Source organism: Symphalangus syndactylus, chromosome 8, assembly GCF_028878055.3.
Source record: "Symphalangus syndactylus isolate Jambi chromosome 8, NHGRI_mSymSyn1-v2.1_pri, whole genome shotgun sequence".
Taxonomy (NCBI): domain Eukaryota; kingdom Metazoa; phylum Chordata; class Mammalia; order Primates; family Hylobatidae; genus Symphalangus; species Symphalangus syndactylus.
The window spans coordinates 102,023,531-102,045,337 of record NC_072430.2 but is presented as its reverse complement, the minus strand read 5'-3'; the positions used below and the strand labels follow the sequence as shown (position 1 = coordinate 102,045,337).

The 21,807-nt window shown below is 38.2% G+C and overlaps 1 protein-coding gene across 1 annotated transcript in view; it reads right to left on the bottom strand.

Annotated features, from left to right (window-relative positions):
* Nucleotides 1–21,807, bottom strand: part of PLCL1 (phospholipase C like 1 (inactive)) — a 359,754-nt gene that overhangs the window by 293,347 nt on the left and 44,600 nt on the right. The gene's annotated exons all lie outside the window — the stretch shown is intronic.

Below are 21,807 nucleotides of genomic sequence, written 5' to 3'. Positions count from 1 at the left end.
AAGTATGCTCGAAACTTTTTTACAAAATCAGATAAGAAGCTAGACGATAATGTTGTGGTTTTCTTTCATGTGATTCCTGAATTATGTAAGAAGTCTCGCCATGAAATTTACCATTGCAGCATACCTTCTACTATGAGCTGTTGCTGCTGTTTTTACATGACAGATAAAAATTGATGGTATCAAGAGGTAGGGAGGGATTAAAACCAAATACTAGGATAACATCAAAACTTCTTTCAGTCACATCTGTCCCCGTTATTTTGCTCTCTGCACCAGTGATGGCTCAGCAAAGAAATTACTTTTACATATCTGTTCTCTTTAATCACTGTACCACCAGTGGCAGTTGTCACAATTATCTTGATGCTTTTCTGGCTGTTGCTTCCTTCACATGATCCTTACCACAACCATTTAAAGAACAAGTATGTGACTGCATGAGTCGAACATCAACAGGCCTGAAGCCAGAAATAGTATTATTAGAGTCACAAACTGAATCTATACAAAGTGAAAGTTAGTATGTAAATATAAATCACAATAATCATTATTTTTGCTTATATTCCCATTTAGGCAAAAAAAAGATATGTAAATTCAGGGGCGTCAGAGGAGGTTATTATTAAGTTCCTCTAGGAAGTGTATTGCTCTTAAAATAATAATTTCACTGAGTACATTGTGGAATGGCCCATGTGGAAGCAATTTGATATGATAGAAACAATAGGGCCTTTAAATCGGACAGTCCTGGTTTTAATTCTAACTCAGTTACTTACTACTTGGCCTTGTGCAAATCATTTCATTCATCAGAGCCTCGGTTGTTCTCTAATTTTTAAAATGGCAATAATAATGTCTATCTCACAGACAAGATGTAAGAGCTAGAGAGGACTCTGGTAAACATTGCATTGCATTGCTCAGCGCATAACAGGCACTCAATAAACTGTCTTAAGCCTTCTAACACAATCATCAGTTTTTAAGTTAAAATGTGACTAAAACTCACTCTTTCACTAACTTTAATCATTTAAGTATTAATAAAGTATAATTTCTTAGTATTTTTCTCTGGTAGTCTATTCTTTTCTCCCTTCTTATTTGCTACTAACCAGGAAATTATACAACTGAACCAAACCTGTTAAGATTACGTGTAAAGGCCAGGCATGGTGGCTCATGCCTGTAATCCCAGCTCTTTGGGAGGCTGAGGTGGGTGGATCACTTGAGTCTAGGAGTTCAAGACCAGCCTGGACAATGTAGCGAGACCTTATCTCTACTTAAAAAAAAAAAAAAAAAAAAAAATTTAATTAGCCAGGCATGGTGATATGCACCTCTAGTCCCAACTACTTGGGAGGCTGAGGTGGGAGGATCACTCGAGCCCAGGAGGTGAGGCTCCAGTCAGCTATGATCATGCCACTGCACTCCAGCCTGGGTAAGAAAGCAAAATCCTGTCTTAAAAAAAAAAAAAAGTGTAAAATTTTTTAAAAACAAACAGATTTTGCATGTGGTTGTAGAAGGGTTTTCCAGTAAATAAAGATAAAGTACACAAGAATAGGTACTGCACAGACACTGGGATATCTCTTAGGTTATCTCACGAGCCAATTCAGCGTCCTACCTGTTTCTTGCCTAGGTTCCACCTAGTTGAGATTGTCAAATAAGCAACAGCTGATATGAAAGACACTGCAGTAATCTACCATTAGTAAAATAGCTCACTTTTCAGTAAATGCCTAGCCATGTATTTAAATGGAAAAGACTATATGAACGCTTCTTTAGCTAGAAGTAGTATTCATAAGCAAGCATATGCAGAGTTTGCAGTTTTGACTGGACACAAAAGGTTCATAAAACTTCCAGCAGTTACAATAGCTAAGATAATACCTATTTCTAATGAATAATGCAGTGGTCACAGGGTGGGTAGGCCTTTCAATTGTAAAAATCCTTGCCGTTTGTTTTCAACCATTTGGTATTTTACCTACAGGATCAATCATTGTCATGTTTAAAGTACGCAGTATACTCGTACAGTTGTCACAGAAATGATGAACAGTGGTTAAAGAGGTATGACTTCAGGTTGAGAAAGACAATTTACAGCACATAGCAGCATATTCAATTTTTTAATGATTATTTCTGTGAGATCACCACAAGAGTCAGAGTGATATCTCTAAGGAATTGTCGATAAGGACGTCTAATTGGAGACAGTAGGCCATGCTAGAAATCCTTGAGCAGAGTAGGGAAGATGATGGCAGTGTTTATCTAACTACTGCCCTGGGGATCCCAGCAAACCACAGCCAGAGAAGCGAGGTGTAGCAGGGATGTGTCAGCAACAACTGGCTTAATTGCTACTGGTTAAGGCTGGAACATATTTCATCAATATTTTATCACTAATTTTCAAAAATAAATCATCAGATGCTAATTTTGCCAAGGACTCCTCGAAAAGAAAATGGAATATTTGACAATGCTCCATAATGTAATAGCAACAAAGACCAGGGGGCTTATGGTACAAAAATAAAATACCTACAGATCCTAGAAGTAACTGCTATAACAGAATTTAATATAGCACCTGACAGCACAGCACAGTGGCCCATTAATCAACAAGTATTCACTATCTATGTGTATACTGCTGTAGAAGATTTAGGGAGAAAGAATAAAATGAGATCACTGCCAACATCAGTCAGGCCAGGAAGGACATGCAAAAGTAAAAGGAGGCATTGCAGAAATGCCCCTCCCTCAACCTCCAGCTCCACAGCAAATCCAAAAGCTATGTGACATTGGACAAGGAAGGCTCATCATTCTGACTTCAGTCTTACTCTCCAGGCTCAGGTCAGAGGCTTTCTCCCAAGGTCAGATTTCCTGTGTTTGCTAATGCATCTCGGGTCATGCTAGATAACTCTTTCAATCCATTAGTGTGCACTATTGATCCTACTGGTCCTTCTTTAGCTTTATGAATGATGCCTTTTATGTAAAACACTTGAGAATTCCCAAATGATGATTGCCATGGGGTTAATCCAGGTAGTGCATAGAAGTGTAATAACAATAATGCCTAATTTTAGGATTTAGTATGGGTTCTCCAGAAGCAGACCCCAAGTAGGGAACAGTGGTAGGGAAGTGGGGAAGAGAGACAAAGAAGGAAAAGCATCTAATAAATCAGCTGCCAGAGTGGGTCCTGGGAGCTGAATTCCCAGGGGAAGCTTTGAGAACTAGTGCAAAACACGGCTTCAGAATTATCTCATCTGAGGGTGAGGGAGCTGGGGTATTTGTATGTCACCTCTAGAGAGTCACCTCTAGAGAGTTATTAGAGAGTTATTATCTATATGTCACCTCTAGAGAGTTATTAGATGAGGGCTGCTGGAAAAATGGGCATATTAATTCCCTAGAATGAACTGTTGTCCATGGGCAAATCTGCATTTGAGGGGCAGCCCTCAGACACAGAGATGCAGGTGCTGACAGTAGAAAGTTCACAAGAGCAACGTGAAAGGTCCTGGGGATAAGGACTGGCTCTGGTAGCATCTGCCACATTAACATTCAGGTAAGTAGCCCTATTCTTGTCTATCTACTAGAATAAGTGACAAATTACTTCAATATGAAAGTACTAGGAAACATAACTAATTCTTTTTTAAAATAAAACTGTAGATTTTTCTCACTGTTTACGAAGAACATTTTCGGCCAAGGCAAATGTTCAAGATATTTTTGATGTTTAATCTAAGAAAAGCTATCACAAATTCTGCCTAGCTATTCATTTTTGCTCATTTCTTAAACTATAATTTTTTTTTTGAGATAGGGTCTCACTCTGTTATTCAGGCTGGAGTGCAGTGGTGTGATCACGGCTCACTGCAGCCTTTAACCTTCTGGACTCAAGCTATGCTCCCACCTCAGCCTCCTGAGTAGCTGGGACTACAGGCAGGCACCACCATACCCAGCTAATTTTTGTATTTTTTGTACAGACAGGGTTTCACCATGTTGTCCAGGCTGGTCTTGAACTCCTGAGCTCAAGTGATCTGCCTACCTTGGCCTCCCAAAGTGCTGGGATTACAGGTGTGAGCCACTACACCCAGCTTAAACTGTAATATTTAAAAATTAAAATATATCATTTGAAGCATGAATTTTGATTCCACTGATATGTTTCATCTAACTTAATGTGCTAATTAGCATTTCCAATTTATATTTGTGCTTTTTTAAAGTCAAATTTGTTTTTAAAGATTTATAAAAAGGTAAATTCAAGAATTCACTGACCCTAAGCTTCCATGCTCTTATGGCCATATTGGTAGTTTTCTGTGCTGATCTCCCCTGCCCCTTCCGTCTTATTGCATGTGAGCTCCTTAAGGTTAAAGGGACTGGGTCTAAAACTTCTCAGTATTTTCCAAACTTCTAACAAGAAGCCAGGTTTACTTTCCAATTTTTGAAAAACAGTCCTGTTTTGCTTTTAATAGTCTGGAAAGGTGAGTTGGAATCCAGCAAAATTTCTTCAGTGCTGAGAAATGCTCCTTATAATATACAGCCTATAACTCACCATTATAAACTATCTGACCTGCCTCCCCTGCTGGTTTCCCCATTATTTCACTAAAGGACCACAGGACCAGGGGAGATCTCCCAGCAGAGCACTTCACTGAGTGACTGAAATCTATTTTATTTTGAACTCTGTCCCTCAGTAGGTCACTTATCTTGCTGTACCTTAGATTCTTCAATTATAAAAAGATGATTTGTTGCTAATTAACTTTGATTCACACTCTAATTGGGCACTAAAGTACAAGTCACTACACAGAATTAGAGGGTCTCTATGCAGTGGGCTCAAAAGCAACTAACTTTAAATAAAAGGGTTTAATATAAAGTGGCTTAGATCAAGGTGCAATTAGTATTAAGAGCATTCAAGTCACTTGGAAGATAAAGACTGAGTGAACAGTGCTTTCACAAGGAAGTTCTTAACCACTTCTGTAACTGCTGATTTTTAACATGTTTTTATACTGTATAAAAATGTGTCCAGTTGAAATAAGATTTCTTAAAAGAGTGAAATTGGCCAGGTGCAGTGTTCATGCCTGTAACCCCAGTACTTTGGGAGGCCAAAGCAGGCAGAAGGCTTGAGCCCGTGAGTTCAAGGCCAGCCGGGGCAACATGGTGAAACCCCCATCTCTACAAAACAATTAGCCAGGCATGGTGGCACACACCTGTAGTCCCAGCTACTCGGGAGGCTGAGGTAGGAAGATTGCTTGAGCCCAGGAGGTCGAGGGTGCACTGAGCTGTGATTGTGTCACTGCACTCCAGCCCAGGTGACAAAGTGAGACTCTGTGTTAAAAAAAAAAAAGAATGCTATTGAAATATGAATTCACATTATTATTTATTAAATTATTATTATAGGATAGAAATTATACTTAACAAAGAGAGTTCACCCCTTAAAAAATAAACGAAACATAGAGAAACAAAAAAAAAAAAGAAAGAGTTGATATGAGATTTGTTTCCTTCATTCTCTGGCCCTCTGTTACCATGATGCTCAAATCTTAAATGCCACCCGGAGGGGGCAAGGATAACAGACAAATAACTTCCATGTGATATACTGAAATTGGCAGGGCCAACGAGGCAGGGGACAGCAGAAGACCTCTTATTGTTCTTCTAACCTCCATTGCCTTATTGAGTTATTGTCAATTACACCATCAAGATATCTTTATCAGGCATTATTATCATAGTTTACCTGGCATGATCTATTTTAGTCTAAGAGGTGACCAGGGACATGGTTAGAGAGCTAAATCTGTCATTCAAAAAATTAATTATTCCTCCTACGAAATACTCTGCTAGAAAAATGCAGAAAGAAGCACTGGGACTTTCCAAATGCTATCATGTCTATGAGTGTTTAAGATGTTATTAATTCTTAAAGGAAAAATAGGCCATACCAAAGAAGTCACATGACCAACAGCTATCTTATCAAAGTGCTTTGCACTGTTCCTTATAGAGAGAATTTAATATTAAGTGTACAGGTAATAAGTTGTATTGTTTATACATGGGGTGACTTCAAGTCCTGGTTTGTCTAGATTCTGCCTGGTCTCACAATGTAATTTTCCCCTGTCACTCTCAACAATGTCCTAGTTTGGACTATTGATTAGATGATCACTTATTTATACAGTAATCTATGATAATAAATGGAAATTTTATGATATCTTATTGTATAAAACCCCTATACTACTTAAATAGGCCAAGTTGGCAGGAGCTAATTCATCTCTGACTTGAATTTTACCAACAGACAGAACAAATCAGAATATCCATTCTGATTTTTTAAAGGAATACATTAAATGTGTCCAAGAATTCTAGAAATGGCTATGATATGACAAGCTACCCAGAAACATGCAATAATCAATCACATTTATCTATCTGTTATCAGACTAATAGTCATAATACTGTTTTATATAACTGATGGATACAAATATAACTGTTTTGAGTACTTTTAAACACAATTTACAAATTTTTAATGGAGAAAACATTTTAAGTTTGTCCAACACTGAATTTTATAAACAGCATCAAGCCTTTTCATCATATTCAGTGTCTTCCATCTGTAAAATCAGAACATTATTATTGCTAAATAATTGTGTGAAAGGAACATAATCATTTTTTTAAAAAAAATGCTTTAAGAAAAGACCAGAGAGTGCAAACTCTTATCTATATTTACCCAGCAGAGTTCTGGCAGCAAAATACACAAAAACTCAAAAGGCTAAAATATCCTTTTCTAACAACCATCTCTAATTCAAGACATATTTTTGAGCATCTACTGCATTCCAGGAACATGTATGTTACATTTGTAATAGACCCTAGCTGTGTTTGGCTTGCCATGTCAGCTTTACCCTACTTTTGAAGCCTCCTATTGTTATCTAGAATCTACTCTTCCCCAGTCTCAATCTGTGGGCTTAGGATGAGGGTCCCTGACTTTGTTCCAGAAGAACAACAAGTGAAGCGAGAGGCCTGAGACAATCAATGTATTCCATCATTCTAGTTCATCTGGGGTTGGACAGACACATGACTCACACCAGATCAAGCAGTCCTAAACAGAGCTAATCTCAGGCATTTTCCTGAGATTAGAAAACCATTCTTTTCTACTGTACTTAAACCAAAAGAATACAGGGATTTAAACTATTACAACTAAAGTGTTCCCACATCAAGCCTGAGACTGGACCAACACAGAAGAAAGAGACAAAAAACATGGAGAAAGAAAAACTGGGTCTTCATTACCTCCTCAGGCCCCTACATCCAGCTATACTGAAATGTATTCCTCTTAACCCTCCCTTTATATGACCAATAATTTCCCATTTTACATTTTCTGTCTTTTGCAACTAAATGTCTTGACTAATAGATCTGATTTCACTAGAAATAAACTAAAGACAAGTAGTAGCATGTACTTCCTTTTCCTTTTATTTCCGTATCTCTTTTCACTCATTATTCTTAGCTCTCCAATAATCATCAAATCAAGTTAGCATTCATCAGAAAATATTTATTATTGTCAGTTATATAAAGAACAGTATTTCAAACTAATTCTCCAAATGATTGTTTTTAGTTGCAATGCTGATTATTATGATCATGGCATCACCAGGAGAACCTGGTTGATTCTCATAATCATTTAACAGGCTTTTAAAAGTTATAGATGCTATCTAAATTATTAAACATCCATGTAACTCATCTATCTGTAGACTCGGATTAATTTAATTACTCAACAAGGAGACAATTAATTATCACTTAAAGGGGAAAATGCTAGAAGTTTGCTTTATTGGTTTTCTTAATCACATATATACAATTCCATTAAACTGAAAAAGAAGAGTGCCATGAACCTTTGTCAAATTGCTAAATATATTCCTTTTTCCGTATTTTAAATTATTATTCATCTTCATTCCAAAACCAAGCTTTCTTCCGCAAATTCCTTATTTGATATTGAGGATATAGGAAAAAAACAAAGTCAGTTTCTCCTATACTCTCACTCAACAGTCAACACAAAAGATTTCTGTGACCAAATGTAGGGGTAGGGGTTCCCCCCCATACACCAAGCAAGCAATCACTTCTGCAGTAGACACCAGCTGGGTGTCCTCTAATTCAAGTCAATTGTGACACTATCTACCTGGAGGTAGTTCAGATCCCACAGGTTGAAGTCTCAGTCCCCAAGGCTTCCCCTCCTTATCCTCCACCCACCACCATTCTGATGCCAATTGCAAATTCCTGGTTATTTTACCTGTGCTTCTGACCAATTGGCTATAATCAGGGTTTCCACAATCCCCTGTTCAAGTTTGATTAATTTGCTAAAGTGGCTCACAGAACTCAGGGAAACACTTATTTATACTTTCTAGTTTATTTAAAAGGATGTTACAAAGGATACTGATGAACACCAGATAAGAGATGGATAGGGCAATGTATGGGGGAACAGACACAGAGCTTCCATGCTTTCTTTAGGTGCTCCACCTTCCAGAAACCTTCATGTGTTCACCTATCTGGAAGCTTATCCAAAGCTTTTATGGAGGCTTCATTATGTAGGTATGATTGATTAAAATATTGACTATTGGTGATCAACTTCAACTTCATCCCCTCTCTCCTTCTCAGAGGTTGGGGAATAGGGCTTAAAAAGTTCCAACTACATAATCATGCCTTGGTCTTTCTTGTGATCAGCCCCCATCCTGAAGCTACCTAGGGGCTGCCAGCCACCAGTCATCTCATTAGCAAACAAAAAGACGCTTATCACTTTGGAGATTTTAAGGATTTTAGGAGTTGTATGCCAGGAAACTGGGTGAAGATCAAATACAGTCATGTGCCACTTAAGACAGGGATCCCAATCTAGACAATACCATTCTGGACATAGGAACGGGCAAAGATTTCATGACGAAGATGCCAAAAGCAATTGCAACAAAAGCAAAAACTGACAAATGGGATCTAATTAAACTAAAGAGCTTCTGCACAGCAAAAGAAACTATCAACAAAGTAAACAGACAACCTACAGAATGGGAGAAAATTTTTGCAAACTATGCATCTAACAAAGATCTAATATCCAGCATCTATAAGGAACTTACAAATTTACAAGAAAAACAGCCCCATTAAAATGTAGCAAAGGACATGAACAGACACTTTTCAAAAGAGGCATGAATGCCGTCAACAAGCATATGAAAAAAAGCTCAACATCACTGATCATTAGAGAAATGAAAATCAAAACCACAATGAGGTACCATCTCACACCAGTCAGAATGGCCATTATTAAAAAGTCAAAAAATAACAGATCCTGGTGAAGTTGCAGAGAAAAGGGAACATTTATATACTACTGGAGGGAGTATAAATTAGTTCAACCATTGTGGAAAGCAGTGTAGGGATTCCTCAAAGAACTAAAAGCAGAACTACCATTTGACCCACCAATCCCACTACTAGGTATATACCCAAAGAAATATAAATCATTCTACCATAAAGACACATGCACATATATGTTCATTGCAGGACTATTCACAATAGCAAAGACATGGAATCAACCTAAATGCCCATCACTGGTAGACTGGATAAAGAAAATATGGTACATATCCACTGAGAAATACTATGCAGCCATAAAAAAAGAATGATATCATGTCCTTTGCAGGGACATTAATGGAGCTAGAAGACATTATCCTTAGCAAACTAACACAGGCATAGAAAACCACATACCACATATGGTTACTTGTAAGTGGGAGCTAAATGATGAGAACACATGGACACATAGAGGGGCACAACAGATACTGGGGCCTACCTGAGGGTGGAGGGTGGGAGGAGGGAAAGCATCAGGAAAAACAACTGATGGGTACTAGGCTTAATACCTGGGTAACAAAATAATCTATACAACAAACCCCTGTGACACAAGTTTACCTATATAACAAACCTGCACATGTACCCCTGAACTTAAAAAAATTTTTAAAAAGACAGAGATCTGTTCTGTAATGTGCATTGTTAGGCAATTTTGTCATTGTGCTTACATCATAGAATGTATTTATCTAAAACTAGATGGTATAGCTGACTATACACCCAGGCCTATTGCTCCCAGGCTACAAACCTGTACTGTATGTACTGTACTGAGTACTATAACAATCTTAACACAATAGTAAGTATTTGTGTATCTAATCATAGGAAAGGTAATAGATATCACTATGACTTTATGACCACTACAACTCACGAGACCATAGAAATTTTTCAGCTCCATTACAATCTTATGGAGCATTGTTGTATGTGTGGTCCATAGTTGGCCAAATTTTGTTATGTGGTGCATCGCTGTATATATTTCACAATTTCACAGATATAAACTGAAAAAGGCAAGACATTTTAATGTCTCATATACAAACTTTTTAAAAGAAAATACAGTAAAATTTTTAAGCATTTTATTTTTAGAAGGTATAAGTAGGTTTAAAATTCAATCTAATTTAAACAACAGATTAAGAATTTATAAAATTGAGTATCAGACACAGCTGAAGAAGCCTTATATATGTCTAGTTCTTCTCTTCTTCCATGGAAGCTTCTCTTCAATTCGTGTTTATTTAACCTCAGCAGAAATAAGAAGCAAGGTAGGAAGAGGAAGAAGAAAAAGCTAACATATTTCAGGATCTCCTATTTCAGGCACAGAGCTAGTGGTAGATTATAAACAGCCACATTTCTTTGTAGCTCATTCTGTCAAGCAATGGAATCTACTTTTCAACTCCTTAAATCTGGGCTAATCTTATGCCTTGCTTTGATGAATAGAATGCAGCACAAGTGGGAGTTCTAAGCATAGACGTCACGAGGCCTTCCAGTTTTCTCTCCCTCCCTTTTTAAAGGCTATGACATGTGAACAGCTCTGAGCTAGTCCACTAGAGAGACCCCATGGAGGAGAAACAAGGTAACCAGCTTGCCTGACAACTGCCAGACAGTTGACTGAGGCCATCTTAGATCACCTACTCTCTGCCAACTGACTGCTATCACAAGAGTGAGCCAAGGCCAGACCAGCAGAAGAACCACCAAGCAGAGCCCAGGCTGAAGTGCTGATCCACAGAATTGTGAACAAATAAAATAGTTACTGTTCTAAGCTGCTAAGTTTTGGAATGGGCTGTTATTTGGCAATAAATAACTGACAAAGTGCTTTACATGATTATTTTGCTTAATCTTAATAAGAAAGTTATGAAATAAACATGGCAGATTCACAGGTTTTGAGGCATGAAATTTATCCAATTTGGGAAGCTTTCATTAGGAAAAATAGTACACACAATATAAAAATAGGAAAATAATGCAAAATGTACATACAAAGGAAGTAAACATATAATTATAAACCGAAAAATATCCATTGCCATTCCAGTACCACCTCGCATAAGGGAAAATGCGATAGAGGAGAAATCAGAATGGAGACCATAGTCTTAATAAAAACAGATAGCCATGTGAACACATGGCTCGGGCCCTTTGGAGGGCTTGATTTGCTAAGCTTCATTAACTTCACAGGAAATACACTTCAATGGTTAGCATTACTTTATTTTACAAGAGGAGCTACAACTCAGTGGCTGTCACTTGCCTTGGGATCACATGGATGGCATGCTGGAGAGCCAGGATTTCAGCTCAGGTCCCTTTGTTTCCAAAACATGTGCTCTTTGCAATACCCACGCTACCTCCCTACCAATAGATCACATACTCATTTTGACCTTGTAATCTACTCCACACCAAGTTTTACATCAATTGAAAACACCTCTACTTCAGCATTCCGAAACATACCCCACTGCAAAACCTATCTAAGTACTTCTCTCTCATGAGGTATGTTCAACAGCCCCATGATGTAGGAGTAAGAGGGCCTGGTTTCCTGTCCATTTCTCTGATTAGATGAAGAAACTGCAGGGTAAATGCCCTCAATCAGGGACCCTTTTGGCTTCATTTTTTTTCAAGATCCCTTTCACCATATGTCAACTTCCTCTTGGGCAAGGTTATATAATTCCAGAAATATTGAGTGCAGCTATTTTGCTTGCGTACCTATTTTAGGCCCTTGCCTTTGCATTTTTTCATTCATTCTATTTGTATCAAGTTTCTTCAAGTGCATATATAAACTTGCTTATGCACAATAAGCCCAAGGTGAAACCAGGTTTTAATAACTTCTAATTAATCATTCTGTGTTCAGCTAGACCCATCACTGCTCACTCTCCTTTCAAATGACCTTCACTAGAAAACTAGTGAATCATTACTACAACATGGAAACCAGATTTCTTCTCTTTTAACATTAAAATAGACTGCTTGTTTGCAAGGAATTCCTAGCTTTTCACCTCACTAAACTGATACAATCAGCTGATCATTTGTTTTGCAGCTCAGTTTCAAAGTCAAAAGCCCTGATCAGCAGTACTGTAGTAGTTTATTCAGTGTACCTACGCCTATCAGAGAACAAACTTTCTGTGTAAGGTTTAACCTTGGGAGAAAAATTAAGCTGCTGGAGAATATAGCTGAAGATCTCTGCAGAGGTTGTACTGGTGGTGATTTAAAAGCATGCCAGGCAGCCTGGTATAGAGAAAAGAATGCAGGAAGGGCTCAGAGAGGGCCACATGCCATTTCTGGTAGCTTCAGCTGTAAAATTCTGTCAACCTATTGACTTTCTCCTTATCAAAGTGATCTTTAAAAAAAAAAAAGTTCATTCTCTTTTTTTTAAATTTCCAACTTTTGAGTTCAGGGGTACATGTGCAGGATGTGCAGGTCTGTTACATAGGTAAACATGTGCCACAGTGGTTTGATGCACATATCATCCCATCACCCAGGTATTAAGCCCAGCATCCACTAGCTACTTTTCCTGATCCTCTCCCTCTTCCCACCCCTCATTCTCAATAAATACTTTTAAAGTACAGGAATTCTAAATATACAATCTTCTTAAAGTTAGACCACTTTGAAAAAACTTCAAAAAGCCTCATCATAAACGTATTTTTAAAAGTAGTTTTAAACAACAGAATAAAGGTAATGAAGAATAATGTAGGTAATAAATGTTAAGTCACAAATATTGCAAACAATGGCAAAATAATGGCTCATTGCATCTTTATCTATACAATGGTCTTTGGTTGTCTGAACTAAACTTGGAAACAAATCAATGAAATGTCCTGTGAAGGGTTTTTCATATCTTATATATTGTATAAACCACTAGGCTATCTGTAATTCTTCAACTTCCAAGTAAAATAGTCCAGGTTGAATTTTAATAAAATTCCAACTGATTCTTCCCTACCAGAATAAAAGATGATGTTTGGTTGAGCCAAAACTCACTTTTATATAATTCGTAACTGCATACATACAATAAATTGTAAAATGTTGACAACAACATTCTGTTAAAAATAAATGCTTTTCTGATTTTTTTCAAGTTCATTTCCTGCATATGTACCTTTTGGTAAGTTGTTTTATAAAAATAACAGTTAGAAAACTGTCATTGTAGTAACAGTAAGCCAAATAGCATAAATCTAAGATCCTAAAATGCTAAAGAAATTTTAGCATCATTCTCCTCTAACTTATTTCAACTTCTATCTCATTTATCAATTGTCTTTACAATAAGCATGGTTGGATATGACAACTATAAGAAGGAAGTAAACGTTCCATCACAGTGTCACTATGACCTATGGGGCTGGACCTCTAAGTAGTCCATGAACTCCCTAAATTGGGAAACAAAATATTATGCACATGTGTGTTTCCTCTAGGACCAACAAAATAAAAAGCACAGCAAGACAAGTAAATCAAAATTGTCTGATATGTTCTTAAAGCTCCATTCAAAATCACCTTAGAAAGTAAAGCTTATGCAGTGAGACAAAATTTGGTGGGGATGCTTGCTGTAGATATGGCTGGACTCTGTTTAAGGTCCAAAGGAGGTGACCAAGCTAAAACAGATGCCCTTACTGAGTGACATTCTGAAGTGACATATTTTATGGTGCTCAAATGGCACATTTGAACAACTGACTGAGAAGCAGAGGTTAACCAGGATGTTTCTCCTGTAGTGGATTAAAAGCATAGATGTTAACAATTTAGCCACTGAGTTGGTCTTTGGTCGTCTGAATCAGGATTCAGGTGAAGCAGGATGGGCCCTGTTAAACAAGGCTAGGACAGGAAGATTAACCCAAGTGGAGAAGTGATTTGGAACAAGTGAAGGACATCAAGTTGGCAAACCTACATTAGGCAAGGAGTAAAGTTAGCTAGAGGTGTAAGTAACCAAGCTCTTGGAATTATAGAAAGACATGGCAGCAGATAAATTAAAACCCAGCCAACTAGATTGTTCTGGAGAAGCCTGTAGAACCCAAGCAGGAGCCCAGGACCAGACTAGCTGGGCTATCAGAAAAGGTGGAAAGAAAGTGATAGTGCAGAATTTTGGTCACAAGGAACAAGAAAAAAGGCTTACTAACAGAATAGGACAAAGGCATAGCAAAACCAACCAAAGGTTGATTTGTTGTGAATGACCAGACTAAGTCACTAAGAACAGGACTGGTAGAAAAACCTAAACCAGGGCAGAATCCACATGTGGGGATTAAGAAGTGGCTTCAGCTCTGAAAAAAATAGCAGTGTGCCAGGAAAAAGGGCAAAGCTAAAATGAAGAGTGGGATTTACTTAGAGTAGAACAGGCAAGTATGTAAGCTGAGAGGAAACTAATGTCAGGTGCCGGTCACAAACACGGATGCAAGGAACAGTTTATTCCCTTAGCCCACCCCTCAGTTTAACAAAATTCTTTCCCCAGTTTCCTTAAACTAAATGAGGAAATCAGTATACTGACTTGAATATTTATGAGCTTTATTAAATTACTTGCTCCCAGAATATTAGCCAAAAGAGGGCCTCAACTAACACAGGGATCTTTATCCTAGTGACTGACCATTTCAGTTATCCAAAAGAATATTCACAATGACCACAGGACAAGCTGTAAAAATTCTGTCTTTATTTTAAACATGTAATTTTCAGAATAATATTTAGCTTAAGCTTTAAACCAAAAGCAAAAGAGTGGGGGAGGGGAAAGCATGGCATTATAGTACCAAAAAAAGTGACAAGCCATCCAACTGAGACCCTCCATAATTAATTCAAGTAACTCCTGAGTGCTAGTAATTTCAGGCCCTTAAGTAATTTGCATCTTCCCTCCTTTTCTCCTTACACAAATGCTTAAAAATAAACTTACCTCATTACACTTCAACAAAAAATATTGTCCTAGTATACAGATATACAAGTGGAGTCCTTGTATACAAATTTTTATAATATTATGTACGTATTTCTTTATAAATAAATGTTAACATAAATTATGGCGTCCAGAAAACTTTATTTCAAATTCTTGCACTATATACCTTTGCAAATATTATAATGCTTAATAAAAGCTCATTTGAAGTTTTTTTTTTCCTGGAAACTAAAGAAGCATGAAGACTCTCAACTAGTCAACAATCTAATGTAATTTAAGATGAAAAGGGGTCCATTTCCTTCCTTTAGAAAATCTCCCAGAGTTGAGGCTGAGGCAGAGAGAAGCCTCACTCAGTAAGAAATCAATATATGTTTAGATTTATGTTTGAATTGGCTTGGTATTCCACTTGTTGGGAAAAGGTAGAGTTAATCTTAACCCCATAATATTGCTGGTCACACCTAAATTCCAGCCCCATTTCAATTCAGAGTACCCTCCTTCTTCAACAAATATTTTTGTGTAACTGCTTTGTGCCAGGAATTGCACTCAGGGCCAAGGATGCAGTGTTAAAGTGACACAGGGCCTGCCCTCATGGAACCTCTGAACTCACAAGCTAATAATGTGCATAAGAATCACCCAAGGGGAATGTTAAAATTCAGATTCTCAGACCCAGCATGGGTCCCCAAAGCTTCCACGGATTCTGATGCAGGTGGTCTTTAGGAACACACCCTGAGGAACGGGTCCAGACGAAGCCCCCTGCAGATAGATCCTGTAAGTGTCTGCTACCACTGAATCCCCAGCACTGACCACATATTAGATACTTCAGTACATATTAAATTAGTCTACAAACAGGAGATGGAAGAATGAAGAGATAATCCCTATTCAGTGTGGTAGGTACAATGATAGAAGTGCCATAAAAGCATAAAAAGGGGCAATACAGCTTGGGTAGAAACAGGAACAACTTCCTAGAGAAGGCAGCCCTTGAACAAGTCTTATAGGATGTATAGGAGGGAGCCAGGTAAGAAAGGGCATTACAAACAGAGAGACAGCAAGAGCAGAGGCAGTGAGAAATAGCAAGATTTAGGCAGAAACTACATGTTTTGCTGCTACTGGCTTTAGAGGCAAGAAATGCTAGCACTTTAACTACATTATCTCTAACCCTGATAGCCCTCTTCCAGTTAAGGATGATTATTCCTGTTTCACAAATAAGGAAGGTGAGACACAGAGAAATTAAAGTTTGTCCTAGGAAATGATATCACAGTTCCTCAAAAAATTAAAGCTAGAATTACCATATGATCGATCCAGCAATCCCACTTCCGGGGAATATACCCAAAAGAACTGAAAGCAGGAATTCAAACAGATATTTGCACACCTGTGTTCATATCAGCATTATTCTCAATAGCCAAAAGGTGGAAGCAACACAAGTGTCCATCATTAGATGAATGGATAAACAAAATGTGGTACATATATACAATGGAATATTATTCAGAATTTAAAAGGAAGGAAATTCTGATACCTGCTACCACACAAATGAGCCTTAAAGACATTATGCTAAGTGAAATAAGCTAGTGATAAAAGGACAAATATTATATGATTCCATTTATATGAGGTATATAAAAGAGTCAAGTTCATAAAGACAGAAAGTAGAATAGTGGCCACCAGGGAGTGGAGAAAGGAGAAAATGGGGAGTTTATGTTTCATGGCTATAGAATTTCAATTGGGGAAGATGAAAAAGTTCTGGAGATGGATGGTAACGGTTGCAGAACAATGTGAATGTACTTAATGCTTAAAAATGGCTATGTTATGTTATGTTAAATATATTTACCATAATAAAAAAAATTTATACAGATAGACAGACATAGATATATGTTATAAATGTATATAGATAACCTAGTGGCTGCTCTGGGATTCAAGCCTAGCTCTGTTTTCTAAAGGAAGCGACTAGTTTCACCCTCAGGCCCAAAATAGGAGAGGTTTAAAGAAGGGACCTTGGCCAAAGCTACCAACAACCGGCCAGCATCTTAGAATTATAACATTGATTAGCAGTGACTGGCATCTATCAACATTTCTATACATATATGAACACTGAAGAAAAATTCATCAGTATAAAAATGTTAAATGACAGAAGCAATATGATATATTAATCCTGAGAGCAATAGTAAAAGATAGTTACACACCTTCATCTCCTTCTTTAATCTATAATAAATGAAAATGAATGAGCATATTAAGTGCTTCCTATCTCTTTTTAATCACTACCATGCCATCCCAAGCATAGAGATTTTTTTACAAGCTGTAGCAAACAGATAACAGTTATGAAGGTGGTAAAACAATGTGTAATCAGATGACAATCTAGAGCCAGGATCAGTACTCTCCAGCTGCCTTGTCAAGAGTTTGGCTGGCCAGGGCAGGCTGCAGCACACAGCAGTGCCATCTCCCCACCATCCTCCCTGCTCCCTCCCCCACCCTGCCACATTGCAGCTGTGCAAGAGGGGGTGCCAGGAATTGAAAGGCACATTGCCTTGAATGATATTTTTGCCCTCATTCCACATGCTATTAAGTCCCTCCTACCTCCAACTATCACCACCCGGTACATCAAAAACATGGCCAAAGCCTGTCGCTGAATTCATTCACTGCATTTGCTGCAGCTTTAAAATACACAGCAAAATCAAATGCCAACCATCCTTATTCATATAAGAGAGGAGAGCTATTTGGAAATTGTTCTACATTTACCTTTTACTACCAACAGCAAATCCAAATGCCCAGCCATGAGCCATCTATCATGTGGCCTCACACTGGTACAGAAACGCAATCTTAATATATAATCATCAGGGTTTGGGTGAGGTGGAGTCAGGGGAATGGGGCCAGGTGCCAGTACTTCTTCTATTTCATCTTGTTGGGGTTTAAAGGCCCCTTGAACTTTGTCCAAGGCTAGACCTTCTTGTCCTCCTGGTCTCCCCTAACATGCCTATTTCCACACCAGGACCTGCAGGCGAGGGGTAAGAGAAGTGAAATTGCTCCCCCTGGAGCCAATGCCTTTTCTCCCCCACTGTCTCTACTGCTTTTCACTACTTTCCCCAGTTCCTGTCTCTTCTCTTTCTTATCACTTGTACCCAGATTTTAGGTGTCATTGGGAAAGTCTTTCTTCCTATAGCGGCTCAGGCAGCATGCCTTCCCATAAACACCAATAGCTTCATACGCTTCTTCAAATAAAGACCACTGCAGCCAATCAGAGCACTGCTTTTATTCCAGACAGATAGCTAATCAATACTTCCATCACTGTGCAATAGAAAAAACTCTTCAGATTCTAGATTGATTATTACTTGATAAGCTACGTAATTACTAAAATGCATCTGAACTGACTGTTTTGTTGTATTTTTTCTATGTATGTAGAACTGCTCCCTAAGTCTGAAGTTTCCGGAAAACCTATCTTCATGTTTATAAAACTGCATTTACATAAAACAGATGTCAGGGAGGAAAAAAGTTTTTCCACTGCTCTCTTAGGTTTATTTCCTGGAGGTATGTGAATTAAACTGACAGAAAATAAAATAGCAAGAGAAAAGAAGGAGTTTATTTACAAGTGCAATGCACATATGTGTGGGAGTGCCCGATGATGACTAACTCAAAGGGGTGGTTAGAATATGAGACTTACATACCTAACTTTGTGGGGAAAGGGGAGGAAGCTCCTATGGGAAAAACAGGTAGGCTTCCTTAGAAAAGGCAAATCAACTTTTAGGAGAGCAAATGGTAGATAAGTTTGTGATAATGTTTGTTTATGGAGGTGCAAGTGGTCTTTCTGTCTTCTTCATGGCCATGAAATTCTCCTGGAGAGAGGTTTTATGGTAGCCTCATTTCCCACAAGTTGCTGCTTTTAGTCAGATAAGGGAAGCTCCAATATGTGTTCCTGAATCTCAAATGTCTTCGCTTGAAATAAACTTTATACCAACTCAGGGATTCCCGTAGGTCCCCACTCCAAAGATGAAGACCTGGAGGAGGTAGGTGTAGTTGTTGTATAGACAATATAACCTGTCTTCTATAATATTGGAAGGGAAAAAACATATAAGCCATAAAGTAACTCTCCTGATATGTATATGGCCTTCAGGTTTATTCTACTTAATGAAACCCACCTTCTTATCAAGTACTGGACCCTCCTAATTTTTCTCATTCCAAATATTACTAAACATTATAAGCTTGCTCATTTATTCCTACATGCATTCCCTATTTCACACAAACACACACACATCATATTTATCAAGATAATTCTGACAATCATATATTCTAAACTCCATGCAGGATTCACACTTTCTCAAATAATTGACAAAAACGTGCATTCCTTGAGTTCGTATGTTCCAAAAAGCACTTAGCTCACTGTCTGAACTGGAAATGGCTTAATTACCTTGGGACAAAGGGAAATGGTGGGGTGAGGCAGACAGGAGGAGAAAATGAGATCAATTCCTTAAAACAAAAGAGAGCAGGTAGAAACCTTGGAGAAAATCTGATTCAATCCTGTCACACTACTAATGAGGAAATTGCTAAACCTTGGAAAGGTTAAATCACCTGCCCAAGGGCATACCATTACCTGGTGACTGAGCCAGGCTTCCTGGCTGCAGTCGTGTGTGTGTGTGTGTGTGTGTGTGTGTGTGTGTGTGTGTATGTGTGTGTGTGTGTGTGTGTGTTTAACCTCTAAGAGAAGCACTGAAAATTTGTGTTAAAAGGCAATTTCAGACACATGCTTCAACAGTCAGTGGTACTTCAAGAGCACCTAAGAGAACCTGAACCAGTCACTCAAATGATAATCTACTCTCACTTTAATAATCTCCCCAGAGAGATTGCCTCTTGGTAGACATTTCTGTATTGATTTAAGGCCAGTTCTACAGATCCCAAAGGAGATGTGCTCAGTTCCTTTTATTGCTCTTTAAAACCTCTTGATTTCCTCAAAGTCCATGAGGAGCTTCTTCCTCTCACTCTCTACCCACCACCACCATTGAATATTTCAAGAAAAAAACATTTTAAGGTTGTTTTTAAATGCCATTCTCCTTTTACATTTCTCCAAATTTCTTGCATTAAGCTGTACTGCTTTTTTAAGCAGGGGAGAAAAGGCAATAAATATTTATTTTTTAATTTCCATTATTCTATGTCATCTGCACATCTCATAATTACTTTAATCATTACTTTTTTTTATTATACTTTAGGTTTTAGGGTACATGTGCACAATGTGCAGGTTTGTTACATATGTATCCACGTGCCATGTTGATTTCCTGCACCCATTAACTCGTCATTTAGCATTAGGTATATCTCCTAATGCTGTCCCTCCCCCCTCCCCCAACCCCACAACAGTCCCCGGAGTGTGATGTTCCCCTTCCTGTGTCCATGAGTTCTCATTGTTCAATTCCCACCTATGAGTGAGAACATGCAGTGTTTGGTTTTTTGTCCTTGCGATAGTTTACTGAGAATGATGTTTTCCACGTTCATCCATGTCCCTACAAAGGACATGAACTCATCATTTTTTATGGCTGCATAGTATTCCATGGTGTATATGTGCCACATTTTCTTAATTCAGTCTATCGTTTTTGGACATTTGGGTTGGTTCCAACTCTTTGCTATTGTGAATAGTGCCGCAATAAACATACGTGTGCATGTGTCTTTATAGCAGCATGATTTATAATCCTTTGGGTATATACCCAGTAATGAGATGGATTAATCATTTACATCTTCCTTTAAAATTCAAGGCAAAAATTAAGACTTCCCCCAAACACACACATGTGCACACACACACAAAAGCCTTTTTTCTTTTGCTAATTTTTTTTTATTTTGTAGAGATGGGGTCTCTCTATGTTGCCCAGGCTGGTCTCAAACTCCTGGCCTCAAGCAATCCTCCCACCTCAGCTTCCCAAAGTGCTGAGATTACAGGCATGAGCTGCCTCACTAATATTTTCTTTTCTATTGCTATTTTGTTGTGGCTTTCAATTACACATATGACAGAATACCAAGGGTACTGCAAACCTACTGTTCCTTGCATTTATTACTCTCTTGCCTGCTACCATCCATCCAGGGATTAAAGAAGGCAGGGAAGATGGTATGTCATGTTTGTCTCCACCTTGCCAAGATTCTATGGACTGTAGCCTTGGGAACAGAACCCCATCTGCCCTTTAATTCCCTCAATACCAAGTCTTCACTGTCAATTCACTTAGTCAGCACCTAGGGCATAAAATATACTTTGTGAAGTATATCAGAATACCAAACACATATAGCTCTGCAAGTACACAGGTTGACTGCAGGCTCCATCCCCTCTAGTTAAAGAAAGGAATTTTCCTTCTCTTTACTTCCCCAGGACTGGTAGTACTCATCTCATCTCTGTGGTCCTATATTTCTCCTGATAAAAGGTTTGGCTCCAGACACCATTCCACTTGGGTCAGGCCAAACCAGTCTCTAGGCAGCAACACAATACCTGCAAGTGGTTTGATTGTCCTTCTTGCCCAGAAATATTTTGACCTTGTCTATTATTTCCAACGCCGTTTGTTCTAGTTTACCTTCTCAATCAGCCCTTCTCCAGGATCTGTCTTAGATAACTTGGCCACAAAATGTTTTGTTTATTTTTTTACTCCTTCTTTTGTTCACAATGTTCTCCCACAGCAGTCTATTATGGGTTCGTAACAAATGAGTCCCCACGTTTACATCAAACCTACCTCGGCCTAGTCCTTGTCTTCAGGAAGAAGTACATTTACACTCTATAAATCAACAAGAAAAACTCTCAGAATAGGAAG